The sequence below is a fragment of the Dipodomys ordii genome, unplaced genomic scaffold, assembly GCF_000151885.1.
Source record: "Dipodomys ordii isolate 6190 unplaced genomic scaffold, Dord_2.0 Scaffold86, whole genome shotgun sequence".
Classification (NCBI taxonomy): Eukaryota; Metazoa; Chordata; class Mammalia; order Rodentia; family Heteromyidae; genus Dipodomys; species Dipodomys ordii.
Window position 1 is genome coordinate 6,968,603 of NW_012267302.1, and position 19,787 is coordinate 6,988,389.

General features: G+C 52.9%; 1 protein-coding gene across 4 annotated transcripts in view; it reads left to right on the forward strand.

Moving 5' to 3' along the window:
* Zmiz1 (zinc finger, MIZ-type containing 1) overlaps positions 1-19,787 on the forward strand; it is a 181,657-nt gene that overhangs the window by 36,461 nt on the left and 125,409 nt on the right. For all 4 annotated transcript variants that reach the window (XM_013025649.1, XM_013025654.1, XM_013025653.1 and 1 more), the window contains exon 3: positions 3,548-3,627. The gene's annotated coding sequence lies outside the window, so the exon portion shown is untranslated. The remainder of the gene's footprint in view (positions 1-3,547; positions 3,628-19,787) is intronic.

Here is a 19,787-nt window from a genome sequence, read left to right on the forward strand (position 1 = left end):
GTCTGTGGCCTCAGCTCTGAAGTCATCTGGCTCATTTGTGAAATGGAGGGTCAGCACCCGCTGGCCAGCCCGGCTCAGACAGAGGCTGAGGGTCAGGATGCCCAGAGCTGGTTCAGGTGAGTTCAGGCAGGAATGAAGCAGGTCTGCTGGGAATGGGTTGTAGTCCTGATCTCTACCTAGCCGATTATGACCTGGAGCAAGTTACCTGCTTCCCCACTGCTGAAAGTTACTTACCATTCAGACTGCTCTGCCTCTACACCTCAGGTCTTCTTCAGCCCTCACAGCACCCAGTCTTGGGGCACAAATGTGTGTGTATATATGTGTGAGAGAGAGACAGACGGACAGAAAGAAAGAAGAGCATGTGTGAGGAGTGAAATCTGGTAACAGGAACCCTGAGCCCCAGGCTCAGAGGTGTGCCTGTCTCTGCCCAGCAACCTACACCAGGACCACCTGACCCCTCCACTAGGAGTCCTGCCCTGGCCAAGGTCCTGCTCTTCCACATCAAGTTGGAGCCTCTCCTAGGGGATTAGTAGCTGGAGGAAAAATGGATCACCCAGCAGTTAACAGCAAAGCCCAGATTCAAGCCTAGGCCTCCATACTCCTTTTACCTACTCCATACTCTGACCTCACCACAAGGTGGACACACTTCCATTGTGGCTGTGGGATGGTCCTCACCATGAGCGGTGACATCTTCTGCATGCAAGATTCAGCCTGGTCATTCCAGCTGTGCTACATCCAGCAGCTGTGTCCTAGTGCCCCAGGCCCTGTTGGACAAGGTGGGCATTGTCTTGCATCCTGCCCCTCCCTGCCCGGGGATACTCCCCAGATGGACCACCACACTGGGACGGCCTGCCTCACTTGGGCTGCGGCTGCCCCGGCCTGGTCTGTGTCGTGGTCTCAACACCCCCCCCCTCCCATAGCCATCATCAGACTGGGAGTTAGGGAGAGCCCTCTGGGCACTGGAGGACCCATCCATGGGGAGCCTAGGCAATGTCAGTTTCCACTTTCCCACAGCCCAGGGTGCACCCCTCATGATATAAGGGATCCCAGACCTGTTCACCTGGTGATCTACCCAGGCTGGAAGTAGCCAGGGCCATTTCCCGTCTTCTCTCCCTGATCTCTCCTGGTAACCACCCTCTCTTCCCCCAGGCTGTGAGCTTTAGCAGAGGGCACCAGTGAGCTATAAAGAGGACACAACCATGTCCAGCCTGGCCCAGGGTCCTGGCTTCTGAGCCTTCTTCTCTGTGGTGAGGGGCCCTAGCTGCCACTGGCTCCTAGCGGGGCTTCTGAGTAGCATCCACTGCCGGGCAATGCCTGGTTGACAGCTGAGTGTATATGCTAGCTTCTTATTAGCTGGGTGGTCTCAGGAAGTTAGAGAACCTCTCTGATCTTCCTATGTGAATTGAGGATACAAGTTTCCCTGTAAGTTAAAGGAAATAAATAGCCCAGACAAGACTCATACTTCTGTGTTTTCACAAGTGAATGATAAAATCCAGGCAGGTTCACAGCCCCTGAGCAGGGCCTAACCCCTCCTTGTCACTGTGTGACATTGGACAGGTCCCTTCCCCTCTGGTCCTAGTGGCTGGGGTGGCTGGAGGCAGGGAAGTTCATGCTAGAACACTCTGCGCACAGGACTGGCGGGTGGGGTGACTCCTGCAAGCCTTGATGAGGGCTGGACACACTCACCCCCCGAGTGAGCAAGGGCTTTCCGGCTCTGGCTTCTGTCTCAGCTGCCAAAACAATCATTTTCTCTTGGTCAGCGGCTCTGCTGACCAGGCCAGCTCGCCCTTGGGAAAGGTCTGGGCTGTTGGTGGTAGGAGGCAGGAGGCTGAGTACGGTTCTTCCCCAACCCATGACCTGTTGCTCAACTCTGGGATGAGGCAGACTCTGCCTTTCCATGCCTCAGTTTCCTTCTGTGTGAAAGGGAAGCACTAAAACCAAGGGACATTTGTGTTTTCAAAGCAGTTGGAGGCTGGGCAGGGCCAGGAGGTGGCTAGAATGGACACACTCTGCCTGGCTTGAGAGTTTGGGGACCCAGGAATCTGCATTCCGTATATACTGTGTTCTACAGTCTACATCTCTCTGAAGGAGGACTCTAATTCCCGTCCCCCAAAGGGAGGAAACTGAGGCAGAGAGTTTAAGAAATGTATCCCAAGCTGGGTGCTGGTGGCTCACACCTATAATCCTAGCTACATAAGAAGCTTAGATTTGGAGACAGATTTAAAGACAGCCTGGGCAGGAAAGGCCATGAGACTCTTACAACAAAAAATAAAAATGAAAAAAGCCAGAACTGAAAGTGTGGCTCAGGTGATAGAGTGCCAGCTTTGGACAAAAAAAAAAAAAGCTAAGGGAGAATGCCCAGGCTCTGAGTTCAAGCCCTAGTAGCAGCACATTTACACACGTGCACACACATAGGTATTTCAGCCACACACTCACTGAGCAGGTGAAACCAGGATTTGAATGGGTTGCTTGGGTAACTGAGCTCACATCTCTAACACCAGGCCCCAGGAATGCTTTTATTTTATTTTCATTATTTTTTTTGCCAGTCCTAGGACTTGAACCTAAGGCCTGGGCACTATCTCCGAGCTGCGTTTGCTCAAGGCTAGCACTCTACCACTTAAGCTACAGCACCTCTTTTGGCCTTTTCTGTTTATGTGGTACCAGGGAATCAAACGCAGGGCTTCATGAATGTATGCTAGGCAAGTACTCTACCACTAAGCCACATTCCCATCTAAAGCTAGACTGGGCTCAGCTATCTTCCCATTACCCATCAGCTGCGCATGGAGGGGCTGTCTGTGGTGGGTGTGGAGGCTGGACTGTATGTACTGGACACAGCTTCTCCCACCATCACCCGTGGTCTCTGCTGGAAGAGGTTTACAGCTCTGCTGGTGGTACATTAAGGAAGTGGGCCAGCCAGGGCCCACCAAGCTGGGTAGTCTTGCTCCTTGTACCCAGCTCCCAGCAGGTCCTGCCTGCTGCCTTAACCCACTGCCCCCTCATAGACCCTGGCACAACCCCCACCAGTCCCCTCCTGTCCCTTCCAGGACCTCCTCCCTCAGCAGCCCTTGCCCTTTTCTTTCTGATAGTGTGTGTGTATGTGTGTGATTGTCCGTACTGGGGCTTGAACTCAGAGCCTGGGCACTGTCCCTTAGCTTTTTCACTCAAAACTTTGCCACTTGACCCACAGCTCTACTTCCAGCTTTTCGATGGTTAATTGGAGATAAGAGTCTCACAGGCTTTTCTGTCTGGGCCAGCTTTGAACCACAGTCTTCAGACCTTTGTCTCCTGAGTAGCTAGGATGGTAGGCGTAAGCCAGTGGTGCTGGCTGAGGCATTATTTTTAGTTTTACAATGTTTTGTTCTTTGTTCATCATCTGAGTCCTCTGAAGAAGGACCACTGTGAAAGGTTGAGTGAATGTGTGAATGTAGATTGCCTTTATTACTTCATTTCCTTGGATCTTTCCAGCAACCATGGGAGAGCCCAACCACCGTGGTCAGCCTAGGGGTCCCTGTGAAACTGTCTCACTGATCATCCTTTCTCATTGCAGGATCATGGGGCTGGAGTGAGGTGACGGGCTGTGAGCTGCTGATCAGCGCGGGGGACACTGGTGACTTGCAGACCGCTGAGGTAGATGTGCAGCTGAGCTGGCTGATGGGGACAGCTGCTGGCTGTAGCACCCTGTGCCTTTGACTGGGGGCTCAGCCCTCATGCGTGGGAGGGTGTGGTGCTGGCCAGCTCTGGAACCTATGTCATTATGCAAATCAATGCTTCCCCCAGCCTTCATCCCAGGGCCTCTCTGGCTTGGCCTTTCTCTGCTTGAGTGGGGCAGAGGATGTGCCAGAACTGAGGGACAGTCCTGGTACTGCAAGTGCAGTGGCCCTCTCCTCACGAGGTCCTCCCCGCTCGGAACCCTGTGGAGCATGGACCTTGCAGGAAGTGTGGCCTGGGTGAAAGACAACATGATCGCGGGCATGGGTCACAACCAGGCTGAGGTGGCCACTTCTGGGTGCAAATCTTGATTCTGGTATTAGTTCACTGGGACCCTGTACAGTTGGCCTGGGCCTTAACCTATCAAATGGGTGGAGGGGGTGCTCCCATGCCTCAGGGTCTTTTGTCCCAAGGTGCAATGGCCCTAAGGCCAGTCCAGGAGAAAGAGTATCCTTGTTTTGATGTCCAAGGCTTCTCTGTGGGGTCCCAGTAAAAGAGTTAGCTGGCTTCATGCAGGCAGGCTCTGGAACAGGAGAGCCAGGCTCCTTTCCCTTCCGGGGATGTGACCTTGAGCTGCATTGACAGCCAGGCCCTCCTCTAAGAGAAGATGCTGCTGCTGCTGACATTGCTAATGGGGTAGTAGGTGCTTAGAAGTCAAGATGTCTAAATGTCACCACTTTTTCCTTGTTTAATAATGCCGGTACTGGGGCTTGAACTCAGGGCTTGATGCTATCCCTTAGCCTTATTTACTCAAAGCTAGCACTCTACTACTTGAGCGTCACATCTAGCTTTTTGGTGGTTCATTGGTGATGAGTCTCATTGATAAGAGTCTCATGATCTCTCTCTCTCTGGACTTAGCTTTTCTATCTGTGAAATAAAATGAAGAACAAGAAGACCAGAAAAGCATATGAGCTGGATACTTATGGTTCCTAGCCTCTGGGGAAGCGAACATCTGAGGATTGTGGTTCAAAGCCATCCTCGATGGCTTTAAACCACGTCCTCAGATCTCAGCCTCCTGAGTAGCTATGATTTCAGGTGTGAGCCACCCATGCCTAGCCTAACTGCCACAGATTTTTGACCATCAACTCCATAATGCCAGTCATCAGATACCTGAAATAATGCTTTTCTCCTCAACAGAATCCCTGGAGGAAATTGGCTTTGCCTCATTCTGAAAGGTTATGAAACCTTTTGAGCTGCACAGAGTGGAGTGGGGATTTGAACCTAGGTCCATAGAAATGAAGCAGTACACGGTGCTTTGGCAAGCATGGGGAGGAGAGAGGAAGGTCAGGCAGCTGCTCAGGAGAGCACCTCCCTTCTTTCTTTCTCAACATCCACCAACACCCCAACACCCTGACACTGTCTGGAGCCTGAAGCTGGCCCCAGGCTGGCACACATGCTTTCCCTAGGGCCCTGTCAGTGCCCCAACATGGCTCTAGGAACCTCCTGCTAATTGTCAGGTAACCTTTGAAGTTCTCCTTCACGGCAGCTTCTCTTTTCGGATGTTGTTCAAGGTAATTCATTCCCTTTCCAGAAATTGCCAGTGGCGGAGCATTAGGCAGCTGGTAATTAATCATAGGAGCAGCTTTGAGTTTATTCTTTAAAAAAAAAAAGTGAGGAACAGAAAGCCTTAGTGGGAAAATGTCGGAAAGGAAAAGAAAAGAAACTGCTCTGAGTTAAGGCTGGTAATCTGTGTCCTAGGAAAGACTGGGGTGGGGAGAGCGGCCAGGCGGCCTCTACCTTTCCCTTTCTTCCCAGGGCTGGCAGCTGGTCCCCTCCTGGGGCAGTGTGAGGCTCTGATCTTGGCCAGGCAGCTCCTGTGTGACTCAGGGAAGTCACAATTTCTCTCTGGACTTAGCTTTTCCACCTGTGAAATGGGTGAAGGACAATAAGACTAGAAAAGCATAAGAGCCAGGTACTGATAGCCCCTAGTCTCTCAGGAAGCTAAGATCTGAGGATTGTGGTTCAAAGCCAGCCCAAGCAAGAAAGTCCTTAAGATTCTTATCTCCAATTAACAACCAAAAAGCTAAAGTAGAGCTGTTGCTCAAGTGGTAGAGCACTAGCCTTGAGCATAAGAGCTCAGGGACAGCACCCAGGCCCTAAGTACGTACACACACACACACACACACACACACACACACACACACACACACACACACACGTGCACACACACACACACACACACACACACAGCTAAATCCTATCATCTACAGGCCAACCTGCTGCCCTCTGGCCTGTTTATTTGGCTCCTCCCTCCTGTCTCTTTGGAAGTCCCCCAGATGGCGCCTCCACTCCTAGGTGGCTGTATGTGGCCCGGATGGGACAGTGCCTGGCCCTCCCTGGAGACCTAGACCTGCTGTGCTGGCCACAGGGGATGGGAGGGGCTCCTCTCTTAGAGAAGGGAGTAGGGGGTCTGTGTCATAGCAGGGACCCATGGAACCCAGGTATTTCCCTGCAGCACTACTGAAATGCCTGCTATAATTAGAAGTGAGGTGTGTGGGAACTGGCACATGAATCAATACATCAAATGTCCCTCTCCCCTGGGAGAACATAGGATGGGCTTCCAAGGACTAGCCTGCCTGGGGGTGTCAGTGATCTGCTTGCCCTTATGGGGAACTTCCTGGATCCCCGTTCTTGGAAGTGCCTACAACGCACATGGCCAACACAGCCTGGCACGGGAGCCACTGCCACCTGATTGCAGCCTCCTTTCTTGCGTCAGCCTCTGCCAGCACCCTGGCTGCAGTGGTGCTGCCCCTCACCAGTCTTTCCCATACTGTAACTTTTGCTCTGCAGGAGGGTGAGTGACTTCCCACCCTCTCCCTTGTCACCCCTTGCCTGACCCCTCCAACACCTGCCTTAAGCCATGCCTCCTGCATGAGGGGGACAGCCTCTTCTCTTACCCCCCCACCCCCACCCCTCAAGGGCCATGAGCATCTGCTCCCATCATGCCTAGGTGCAAGCCCACTCTTCCCTTGAAAGTGCTTGTCACATGGCTGCTACATCTCTTCTTAGGGGCCACGCATGGAATGATTGTATGGAGGATGCCCAGAGCAGGTGGCTAACCTTCTTCTCCCATTCTACAAGTATTCCAAATCTGTATTAAGACATACATTCATTTTGGCTCCTGACTGTGAAGTGACCAGTGCAGGCTTGTTCCTTTTGCAGGTGGGGAAACTGAGTCTTGGAAGGGAAACATGGCCCAGAGAAATGTTAGCAGAACAATTGATCTCTCCACTCTCCTACAGTACAGAATAAGGACCTGAGGTCATGAGGGTGGACAGGGATGGCAGAGTCATGGCCAGACTCACTGACTGAACCTCACTGTATAGAGAGGCCCATAAAAAGGGCGGGGTGTGGGAGCTCATACCTGTAATCCTAGCTACTCAGGAGACTGAGAAGTGAAGATCACAGTTCTAAGCCAGCTAAGGCAGGACAGTCCCTGAGACTCTTTGATTTGTTTGTTTGTTGTTGTTTTTCTTTTTTTGTCAGTTCTGGGGCTTGAACTCTGGACCTAGGCACTGTCCCTCAGCATTTCAGCTCAAAGCTAACACTCTACCACTTGAGCCACAGCTCCATTTTTGCTGATTAACTGGAGATAAAAGCCTCGTGGGCTTGCCTGTCTGGGTCGTATTGGAACTGAGATCCTCAGATCTCAGCCTCCTGAGTAACTGCAATTATAGGTTTCAGCCTATTATAGGTTCATTGTGCCAGTTCTTTCTGGGTGTGGCAGGTGCTGTGATCAGGAAGGTTCTAGGCTGTGTGTAAGCTCTGTGAGAAATGTCTTTTGCTACATAGCACATATCTTCCCAGATATCCAGTCCCTCTGTCTGCCCACACACGGGTTTCTCAATTCTGGGCTGTGACCACAGCAGACGGGGGTGAGGGGGGTGGGGGAGGGGGCAGGAAGAGGCAGTGACCACTGCCACTGAGGTCTGTCCACCCTGGATTTTGGGTGGAGCTTTACCACAGAGAATATTCCAGACTTCCCCTAGAGCAGAACTGGAGTAAAGAGTAGAGACCCGTTGGTCCCCGAGCTCCCAGCAGTCTGCCCTCATGTCTGTTGCTTTCTGATTTGGGGACCTGCACCTCTTGCCTCCCAGCTGTTTGGGACCTTCTACCACTTCCCCAGGTGTCTTTGGGGGCCTCTTCCGGAGCCTGAGGGACCGTCTGTCTCTGCTTCATAAGCTCCATGAAATGCTCCACCTCCATCTGGCTAGTCACAGATTAGTGAATCCGCCTCGCCTGAAACAGTCCTCGCTGGGTGGGACCTGAGTTCTCTTCCTGGCCCCATCCCCATCTAGACTCATCATCCAAGCTATCCATCCAGCCTCTGCTCCCCATTATTTCCCGTGTGTGCACACACACACACACATACGCATTCCTCACCCAGCAGCTGCAGGGTGCCAAGGAGTGATCCAGGAAGATTTTGATGAACTGGAACCTATAGAACATCTGGAATATTTTTCTGTGTGTAGAAGAAACACATTGAATATTCTTGCATCGTTTAGGCAGCTTGGCCTGACCCCAGCCACCCTCCAGGAAGGCTGACATTGGTCCTTCTCCCACACACATACCCATGTCTATGTGTGGCCCCTCCAGCAGATGCTTGGACTTCTCCATTGCTGGGGGACTCCCCACAATTCTGTTCCTCTAAAGATGGCGATGATGAAGGATGTAGTGCGTCAGGTGGTTTACCCATGGGTTTTAGGGACCGGTAGCTCTGGGTTCAAGTCCCTGCCACCTCTCATCTGGGTGAGATGATACCATGTGCCCCCCCTTTGGCTCCCTTCTGCCCCCTCCTCTGTATGCCCACCTGGAAGGCTGAAATGCAACAAGCCTGTGAGACCCAGACTCATACTGCTCTTAAAACCTCATAATTGCTGGGTACCAGTGGCTCATGCCTGTAATCCTAGCTATTTGGGAGGCTGAGATGTGAGGATGGTGGTTCACAGCCAGCCTGGGCAGCAAAGTTCATGAGACTTATCTCTAATTAGCCACCATAAAGCCAGAAGTGGAGCTGTGGCTCAAGTAGTAAAGTGCTAGCCTTAACTAAAAAACTAATGGACAGTACCCAGGCCTGAGTTCAAGCCCCAGGACTGGCACCCCCCCACACACACCAAACCAAAAAATATACACAGATATCCACATGGCCAGGCTCCCTGAAGTAAACTGTGGGTTCCATGCCCATTCCCTCCTGCCACAGAATAGTTGGCTCAGTGGCTACCTGCCAGCCCAAGTCTTAGAGACAGAGAAACTGATTCCTAGGTGTAATGTGCCATTTATCGACCATTCCCTTGGGCTCTTCCAGGGCCTCTGCCCTATGGCTCACAGCTAGGACTTTCCCGTGAGCCAAGCTGGATTGCTCATCTGGGGCTCTGGGAAACGAGATGGAGCAGGAGCATTGTGGGCTCATCTAACTCCTCTGGGAACCTTCTAAGTGTCAGAGACACAGGTTGACAAACTGAGACCAGGTGGGAAAACGGAGGCTCTGGGGAGAGCATGTCTCACAGACCACCGGGAAGACAGTGAGGAGCTCTGTGCACCTCTGGACTCTGGCTGGTGTTTGGGCTGTACCTTGCCATGTGTGTCCCCGTGGGTGGTCCACCCGGCATGGGCAGCCTTCCTCAGCCCTGAGACATCCTTTGCAGCCCCTGGCAAAGGCCTGGGGCCAGCTCAGGACAGGAGCCACTGCCTGCTTTCTGAAAACTGTCCCTTCTTTGAGACACACTTTCAGTTTACTTGGGCAGCCCTCTGATGCGCACCCCCCCTCAGGCCCTCGGACCCAGACAAGGAGCCCCCCCAAGAGGTTTCCAGGCCTGTGGGTAGTGAGCTCCAGAAATGAAAAGGCTCTCTCACATCTCGCTCCCTCCCACTCCACTCTCAACGGCTCAGGAGAATTAACAGTGAGAGGTGAAAAGGTTGGCCCCATCCTAATGAGGCCTTAGAGGCCGCTGAGCCCTGGCAAGTGACAGAGGAGGAATTATTCGGTGCTGGGGCCTTGTGCCACACCTGGGATGATGTCAGGGCCTGGGGCTCTGGGCCTAGGTGGGGCTGTCACTCAAACATGGGACTCCTCTGACTGCTGCTGGCATCCTGCTTGCCCAGCCAGCCTTGGGTGTGGGGCCGTGTCGGGGTGGCTCTGTGTCCTCCCTGGGCAGGAGCCACAGTCAATACCTGATGCTGGGCCACCTCCTCTGCACAACCCTGCTCTCCCTCCATGCACTCTCCGTCTGCTGTGGTAGGGCCGCAGTACATAGTTCATTCCTATTGTTTGTGTGGGTCTATGCTCAGCTCTTGGGAGAGATATGGTCTATGTTCCAATGTGGGCTTCATGGAGGGAGCAAGTACCCAGAGAGCAAGGTGCTGGTGGATCGTGTCTGTAATCCTAGCTACTCAGGAGGCTGAGATTTGAGGATCCTGGTCCCATGCCAGCCTAGGCAGAAAATTCTTTGTGATTCTTATTTCTAGTTAATCACCAAAAGCTAGAAGTGGAGCTGTAGCTCAAGTGAACAATGTGCTACCCTTGAACAAAAAAGCCAAGTGAGAGTTTGAGGCCTTGAGTTCAAGCCTCAGTACTTCCACCTACCAAAAAAAAACAGAGGAGGAGGCCTTAGGGAATAGGACATGGGGAAGGCTTCCTGGAGGACTTTCCTGGAGCTGTCTGAAAACTTACAGTGAGGCTTGCAGGTGAGACAAGGGGTGGGGGCAAGCAGTGGTGTTTGCAGCAAAGCATCAGTATGTACACACCTGCCCTCCTAGGGCAGGGAGCTGCAGGGACGAGGGACCAGGGCACCAAGTCTGGGAGACAGGGCAGAGCCAAGGGCAACCTCATCAGAGCCCCGCATAGCTGGGGCCTGCTCGAGTCACACTCCAGCCCCGGCATAGATCTCTGGCAGGCCCAGCGTGGCACCTAACTAGACTAGGCAAAGATGGCCAGGGCCCAGCTGCCGAGCGGTGGCAGCTTCCCTGAGGTGCATTTGCACATGGCACTTGGTGTGTGCACCACACACCCCCAGCAACTACCCCAGGGCCCCAAGGACAGGAAGAAAGCAGCCCGCTGTGGCACATATGTGCCACTGGAGGGCAGAACACAGCCCAGTGCTCTGTGGTGGTATTCATTAGGATAATTAATAATGATGATGTGTCCTCCTCATCTCTGCCTGACACTCCCAACCCCACCCAGGAGGTGGACATCAGTCACTTCCAGTTTGTGACTGAGAAGATCAAGGTGCAAATAAGTTAGGGGAGGGTTCGAGCCCTGGACCCTGCTACATTACTGCACTGCTACTCTGATCTAACCTTGGGTCATCCCACCCAACCTTCAGCCCAGGCCAGCACAGGCCACACGGGGTCCAGTCATGCCTTTTAGGACACAAAACAGGAGAATACAAAGTCCAAAAAATCATTTCAAGCGGTCCATTATCGAGCGCTCTGTACCCAGGCCCTTTCTCTAGCTTCCCTGCTCTTCACTATCTAATGCTTAAAGTAGATCCTTCCGCTGAACCAGCCAATTGTAACTGAAGCGAAGTATCTGCTAGCCTTTTGGGCTGGGCAGTATGATAATTCAGGTGTTTAAATGGCAGTGAGTGTTGGACAATCAGAGCAGGCAGTGAGACAGATGAAGGACTCAACCAGAATTAAAGGACATTGATGAGCTGACCCAAGTCCTCAGAGTCCTGGTGGCCTCTGGGATACAGGAGATCCAGGAAGTGTCAGTGAAGGTCAAAGAGCCAGAGGACAGCCTGGTGGCCAGGGCACCAGGACAACCTGCTGCTTTGCAAAGTCCATACAGTAATAAGAAAGGGGTTTTGTTGTTGTTGTTGTTTTTGTGGTGTGTGTGTTGTGTGTGTGTGTGTGTGTGTGTGTGTGTTGATGCTGGGGTTTGAACTCAGAGCCTAGGCACTATCCCTGAGCTTTTTTAGCTCAAGGCTAGTATTCTACCACTAGAGTCATAGCTCTGCTTCCCATCTTTTGGTGGTTAATTGGAGATTAGAGTCTCACGGATTTGATCCTCGGATCTCAGCCCCCTGAGTAGGTAGGATGGCAGGCATGAGCCACCAGCACTAGCTGGGCAGGAAGAAAGTTTTGTTTTTTAAGCAATACATTAGCTATGAAAGAGGGGATTACATTGTGACATTTCCACACTTGCACAGTATATTCCCATCAACCCCCCCCCCCACCTCATCACTAATAAAGAAGACTTCCCCTCAATTAGCAAACAGCAAGTGACTTGCCCGAAGCTACCTTGCCAGGACTTAAGACTCAGTCCTAAGTCAGTCACTGTTATATTGCTGTGTGGGACATTTGTATGCTGTGTGTTGGAGGAGTCTTAAAGCTGGTTCGTTAATTAGTACATGCCCCCATTACTATGTATGTATCATGTATTTCAAAAATGAGTAAACTGGCCAGGTGCTGATGGCTCACTCCTGTAATACTGAGATGCAGAGAATCAGAATTCAAAGCAGGCAGGGCAAAAAAGTACGCCAGATGCTATCTCCAAAACAACCAACAATAGGCCAGGATGGAGGTATGGCTTAAGTAGTAGAGCACCAGCCAAGTAAATAGGCAAGCCCAGAGAGTAACAGGTCCTTAGTCTAAACCCTGGTCCTAGCAAAACAAACCAGATGGAGAGGGGAGTGAAGAGAAGAGAGAGAAGCAGAGAAGTTACATAGCATACTCAAAATCACTCGGCCACTTGGTAGCAAACCAGGATTTGATCTCCAGTCCATCAAACTTCCAACCTTAAGTTCTTGGCCTTGATCCCAGGCACTGGACATCTGGCCTGGGCTTTGCTGGGGCAGAGACCCTGTCCAGCAAGGCGAGTGTGTCCCAGGGGAAGGAAAGGCTGTGAGGAACTGGGTAGCACACTCGGAGCTATGACAAAAGCTCGCTCATCCCTGGGCCTAACTGTTGCCTGCAGAGTACAGGGCAGGTAGAGGCAGGGTGAGGGGCAAGGCCCTGCAGCTGGGTCGCACTTCTGTCTGATGGGCAGCAGGAAAGCCAGTGAAGGCTTTGATCTGTAGAAGGAAAGATACTGCCTCATTTCTTACTGAGCTTCCTAGAAATCCCGTATGTCAAAGCCCGGGACTCAAATGCAGCAGATGGCAGCAGATCTGCTCCCTGAGATACTCAATTGGGGATGGGGGACCCCTTTGTAGCCAAGCTGACCCTTGGCAAGCCTGGCTTTCAAAATCCCAGCCCAGTGAGGGGCAAGGCTTACAGTGTTCATTGGAAATAGGATAGGGTGGGAAAGGGGTAGCATAGAAACCCTCCCCCCACCCCCACGGCCACCCCCTCACACACACACACACACACACACACACACACACACACACACGAGACCCTGGATGTGTAAGGATGGAGCTGAGGTTGCAACTGTCTCAGCCTCTGTGTCTTAGAGAAAGCTGAGGCCTAGAGCTGGAGAGGAGTTTTGTCCAAGTAGGCCCAGGGTCCTTGCAGGAGTGAGTCACAGCTTTAGTATGCACCTGCCCTCCTGGGAACCATCATCCACCCACATGTCTCTGGCATCCCTCCTCAAGCCTCTCCTCTGAGCATGAGCAGTGGCCAAGGGATGAGTCAGGCAGGAGGGAGAACGTGACATGTAGACCACCTGGGCCCACCGGCCTTTGTAAAGCCCAGGAAGTGTGTCCTTGAATAAGGCTTTTTTTTTTTTTTTTTGGCAGTCGTGGGTCTCGAACTCGGCCTGGATGCTGTCCCTCAGCTCTTCAGCTCAAGGTGAGCACTCCTCCACTTGAGCCACAATGCCACTTCCAGTTTTCTAGGGGTTAATTGGAGATAAGAGTCTCACGGACTTTCTTGCCTAGGCTGGCTTTGAGGTGTGATCCTCAGATCTCAGCCTCCTGAGTAGCTAGGATTACCAGATGTGAGCCACTAGCTCCTGGCTCAGGCTTTTTCTTGACCCTAGACACTGATAACATGGCATCCACAAAGGGACAGATACCATAGTGGCTGTAAGTCTCACCCAAGGCACTGGTGGCTCATACCTGTGGATTACAGCTGCTCAGGAGGCTGAGATCTGAGGATTGTGTTTCAAAGCCAGCATGGACAGGAAAGCCCAGGAGACTCTTATCTCCAGTTGACCTTCAAAAATTCCAAAAGTGGAACTGTGGCTTCAGTGGTAGTGCTAGCCTTGAGTGAAAAAGCCTAGGCCCTGAGTTAATTCCTAGTGCCGGACCAAAAAAAGAAAGAAAAAAAAAAGGTCAAAATTGGGGTATAGAGCTGTTGGTCTGTGACTCGCATCTGCCTGTGCCCACCAGCCCTTCCTGTTTTGCTCCTCTCTGAAGAATGTGGCTTCCTGTCAGGCCTTCCTTCACTCTCGGGGATGCTTGGATTCTCATCTTGTCTGTCTCATTCTGTCCTATCTGGGCTACAGGACTGCACAGTACCCTTCTTGAAAGGTGCCAGTAGACCTGTTTCTGCCCTGTTTATCTTCCTATTGTGAATCCCGCTCTTTGTCCTGTCTGCCTGTTCATTGTCCTCCAAAGCACAGAGAACTCACATCCATAGCCTCTACCCTTCTGGGCTGAACTCAGGGTCCTCCCCACTCCTGAGGGCCACAGCCTGGCTCCCTAGCACCCAAGTTCTTAGTTGTGGGTGTTCTCCATGTTATATGGACTGTCTGCAGTGGACCAGGGGTCCAGCATGGGAGTGGCCCTGGGAGCCTGCCCATCACCCAGTCTGGAAAGTGGTCCTTGTTTGGGGGAGCAGGAGTGCCCTGGATGGGAAGAAGCAGAGAGGGGCCAGCTCATGAAAAAAAAGCCAACAAGGAATGGATTCTATTGCATGAAAATGTGCCTTTTGTCTAGTGCTAGTGCTCTGGGAGTCCCAGAAAGTGAGGGACAGTACACCAGGGCCACTGTGCAGAGAGCTGGGGCTGGAGGTGGCCTTGATTCAACAAGAACAGAATCCCCACACTGACTGCACCAGCCTGGAAGCTGGAAGGCCAGGCTTGCCACACCTCTCCCCAAGTTGCTGGATAGCAAGTTTTTTGGATGGCTCAGGCAGGGATGACTGCAAACAGCCAGTAGCCCAGCCAAGATGCAGGATGGAGAGCAGCGCTTTTGCAATCTTTACTGAGATTTCTGACTCTGTCATTCTAAGCTATGTGAAGCTAGAGGGGTTTTCTCTGTGCCTCAGTTTCCCTTCTTGTAAGATGTAAAAGATAGCTCGTAGGCTTATCCCATGGCTTCCAGGCCTGTCCAGCAGTGGGTGTCCAATGTCCCATTTTGCCAGGGAGACAGGGTCAAGAATCTGCCAATCTGGGTTGAAGCCCTTCTTTCTTTGCTAAAAGTCTGGTGATACTGGGATTCTTTTCCTCGGAAGGCCTTCATTTCTTCTTTTATCTGGGAAGGGGTAGGAACAACTTATACGGCATTCAGGAAGCCAAGGACTAAAGTGGTTGAGGTATTCAGCCACTAAGTGACCTGGCATTGGTGGCTCACACCTGTAATCCTAGCTACTCAGGAGGCTGAGATCTGAGGATCACAGTTTGAAAGCCAGCCCAGGCAGAGCAGTCCATGAGAGTTTTATCTTCCAATAACCAGCAAGAATCTGGAAGTGGAGCTGTGGCTTGAATGGGTAGAACACCAGCATTGAGTGACAAAGCCAAGTGAGAATGTGTGTTCCTGAGTTCCAGTCCCAATGTCAGGGTCTGCGCGCATGCACGCGCACACACACACACACACACACACACGTGCACACACACACACGCACACACATACACACACACACACACACACACACACACTATAAATTGTGCTGGGTGTCCATGGCTGGAGTTGTTGGGGAGTAAGGCTCCATGTCAGTCCCTGTTACCATTTGCCCCCGCAGCCGGCCCTGGTACTGCGCTCACCGCCCCACCCCCCCAAGTTAGGCCAGTGGAACGTGAAGCCCGCTTGCAGAGCCTGGCAGGGACCTGTAAATTGAAAACATGTTTCCTGTTGGAGGCCAGCAAAGGGCTGGACTCGGTGTGGCCTTGGAAAGCTGGCCTCGCCTCTCAGGAAGCCCTGCTCCCCACAGTACCGCCACAAAAACAGTGGAAAAGTGAACTCTTTTCAAGTCTGTGTTTCCACTGTAAACAGGACCTGAAAGCTGGCCTCTGGCCTCTGGAGCTGCTGGGCCAGGCTCCTCCACCCTCCTCTAGGCTGGCCTGCCCTGCCTTGGAGATACCTTAGCCGCCCTGTCCCCGCCTCACACAGTGTAGTTCTAGCCTGTCCAGACTCCTCGTCCTCAAACCTGGCCTGCATGTGGGAAGGGCAGGGGGAGAACAGTGCACAGAGAGGTATAGGACCTGCCTAAAGTCACACAGAAGACACAAAGCCGACCTGGTCCCTTCCCTTCCTGCCTAAATGCATCCTCCCAGGGCCTGCAGGATAGCATGGAGAAGCCTTGGTGTAGCTGTTGCCTAATTCAACACGAATTTCTTTGATGGTGTCCTATAATTGGGGCAAGGTAGCAGTTAGTGGCACAGTAGCATTTAGTAGCACACTGACTATTGATTTTAGGCTTTAATAATGTCCTTGTCCTCTTAGTTGTTTACACTTGTCATAGACAGCCAGAAAAATACAAACTGCCTATAACTGTTCCCACCAGAGGTCCCCCTGGTCCAGCGCTGACTATATCTCTGTCATTGACTTTGGCTTCCTTTCCCTGTCTGTGGTTCTACATTGTGAGTAGGTTTCAGGCTCTTTCAAAATGCCCCTGGCTGGAACAGCCTGGATTCACTGTGAGGGAAGCCTTTGGGGACATGGAGGGGCTATCTCTCCACCCTACAGCATAGCTCCTGGTGAAGGTAGCTTGGCTGGACCCTCCTGTGGGTGCCCAGGAGACTCTGACCTGTGTGACTTTGGTCTGCCTGTGAAGTGGGCAGCTAGGCTCCTTGTGGATTATCCAGGATGCCAATTAACCTACGGCCATCCTAGCAGACACTCAGCCTTGACCAATCCTGGCTTGCTAACTAGCTGTAGTCACAGCATGCGTTCCTTCCCTCTGCCAGCCCAGAAACACTGAGCGCCTACTGTGTGCAGGTGTTACTGTGCAGACAAAAGGCCCCCTGCTTCCCACAGCTGCACCCTCTCCCCATTCCTGCCTCTTTTCCCCCTCTTCTAGCCCAGCCATCCCCTTCCTCTCCAACCCTCACTAGGCTGGGCCAGGGGGAGCAGCGGGGAGAGGAGCCATTTCCAGCCCCCTCTGCCCTGCCGGCGTCCTTCGTGGTTCTTAAGACAGCTTTATGGAGGACGGATGGAAGCTGTCTCCCTCCTGGCAGGTTTATTTCTTCATTTTTCAAGCCCTGCTCTGAGTTTTCCGCCTCACCCCTCTCCCCCCGGCCCCCACCGCCTCTCTCCATGGGCTTCCTTCCCTCCGCCCTCATCCGTCAGCTCCGCCAGGACAGAGGGCCGTTGGCCTCCAAGGTGATTGAATTATCAGGGAGATAGACTGGGGCTTATGTATGGGGGTACTCTTGGCTTCTTGCCCTTGCAGAGGGGTTGGAGGAGGCTGGCAATGGCAGTGACCGTGGCTTGAAGAGCTCCCAGACAGCCTCACTGCACGTCCCCAGCCAGCCCGTTCAGTCAGGCCTCAGCCATTCCTCCAGTGGGATGGACAGGCACCCTGTCCTGAGCCGGAAGGGAGGAGAGGTGTCAGGCCAGCTGACCGATTACTCACTCAGGAAAACCTCCTCCACATCTGCTGTCTTTATGCTTTGTGCCAAAGACCCCAGAGGAAGAAGAAGAGGCAGCTTCCACTTGTAACATCCCTACTGTGTGCACCTGCCCTTGGGCAGTGAGTCTCCACACAGAGACACACTGTTACATGTAGCAACTGGTAAGCGCTGTGGACTCTTCCAGCTGAGAGTATAAATCCCGCTATTAAATCCTGGATTCCTGGACCCCCAGGGTCCCTGACTCTCACGTAAGACCCAAAAGGTGCTTGGTGAACTTGATTGTCCCAAAAGGATTATGAAGAGACCAAAGTTCAACGTGTAGCCAGGCACTGGTGACTCACACCTGTAATCCTAGCTACTCAGGGGGTTGAGAACTGAAGGTTGTGGTTCAAAGTCAGCCAGGACAGAAAGTCTGTGAGACTCCAAATGAACCCACCAAAAGCCAGATGTGGGGCTGTGGCTCAAGTGGTCAAGCGCTAGCCCTGAGCAAAAAAGCCAAAGTTCAGACCCAGTACCCGTATGTGTGCGCACCCGTCTGCGTGCACGCACCTGCACACACACACACACACACACACACACACTCTGACAGAATTAAAAATGAAGTCCTCCTTCTCCTGGTCCCCCACCCTACCTCTACTCCGTTACTACCAGCCTCCCCTCCTCTTTGGAGTTGACAGAGAGGTCTGCCATTCCAGCTGGTATTCTCAAATGCTTGCCTGCTATGGTGGGGCTGAGAGTATGGTTGCCCCAGGTCTCACCCCTTTCTTACCCAGCCGGTGTCTGTCCCTGTGCTGGTCAGTTCCTACTTGTTTGTTGTCTCTTCCTCAGGAAGGAGGGACGCGCAGGGAAAGCCCCCTCTCCTCTCAGCTTTGCTCTCTACTTCATGGAAATGAAAAACACATTGGCTTCATTATCCCTGGATTGAATGAGCAGGGTTGCTATGGCGACAGCCATCTCAGACCCGTGAGGGGGCAGGGAAGGGGCTGGCAAGGCCAAGGCAAGTGGGGACCGGGCAGCAGGTGAGCAGGCACGCCAGGCAGGCAGGCCACACAGGAACAATTGCCATTTGTGCCACCTGCCCTCTCGGGGAGGGGGGGCGGCTTCCGCTCAACATTCTTATGGTGAGAGACCATAGGGACGACAGTCAATCGGCATTCTCCACCATCCACCTGTCCTACTGCCTGTCCCTCTGTCCCCTTCCCTAGAGAGGTATGAGGGTGGAGGTAGGCCTGTGCCTACCTGCAGGTCAAGGGACAGATGGAGAGGGTATGGGAAGAGGGGAGAAGTGGGAGCCAAGAATGGGTCAGCAAGCCCACCCCCCAGCCAGAGATCCACCTTGGGGCTCTACGGGGCTCTCCAGGAGTGTAGATGGAAGAGATGGCTGCACTCGCCTGAGCACAGCTCTGCTGCAGATGGTGCAATATCCCCTACCCGCCATGACCCTCCTGAGAGGCTTGGTCACCAAGTGCCAAGAGGACCAGAGATGGTGGTGGCTGTGGCCTGATGGCCCTGTCCTGGTGTCCAGGTGGGCCTTTCCTTCCCCACGGCTGGGTGCTGCCTGGCAGCTCTGCCCCATGTGCTGTCAGACCTTGGAAGCTCAGACGCTGCCATTTCTGTGCTCAGCAGTGCCGAGGCTTTACCCACATGCTTATGCTGGTGACTGAAGAGCCCCAAACTGGCCAAGGACCCCAAACAAACACTGCTGCCTCCTCTGAGAAGAGAGCCTTGGTTGTCCTTCCATGTGACCCAGAGACCTGGGAGCCATGGCTAAGGGACTCAGTACCCTCAGGACAGTACTGGTCAGACAGGGCCGGCCAGAGAAACCTAGTGATGCTCCAACTGAAGTTCTGTCTTGATCTCAGATTCAGACTTAGCTCCACCACAGTACCCTGGCCAAGCCCTGCCCAGAATCTCCCCTTACTCAGAATATCACCACCCTCTGCCTCTGCCCTCTTCTGTGCTAGCTTTAGTGGAGAAACTAAGGCTGGCAGGGGAGAAGACTTGCTGAATGTCAGTGTGGGCCAAAGGTAGTCTGAGCCGCATCATGGATGGCTCGTTCCCAGACAAGATGAGCCAAGACCACATGGTTCTGGATCCAGAGCCAATCTTTTTTCCAGGGTTGGTGGCAAGTTCCAGAGGGCAGGGCTTTAACTCCTTGGTGACCCTTTTCAGTGGTGGGGGGTGGAGTGCAATCCAGGCCTGAGTTCTTTGAATCTTAGAAGAGTCACAGGGACCGCTCCCACTTCAGGGTAAATGGGCAGTGGATGTGGTCAGGGTGTCAATGGCAGCCTTGAGCTCCTGCCAGATGGGGTGTGTGTGTTAGGGGAAGGCAGAAGTGGTCGTTCAGGGGTTCCCAAGCTTTTCCCAGAGGCAATTCACACACAAGATTCCCAGGCTTTCC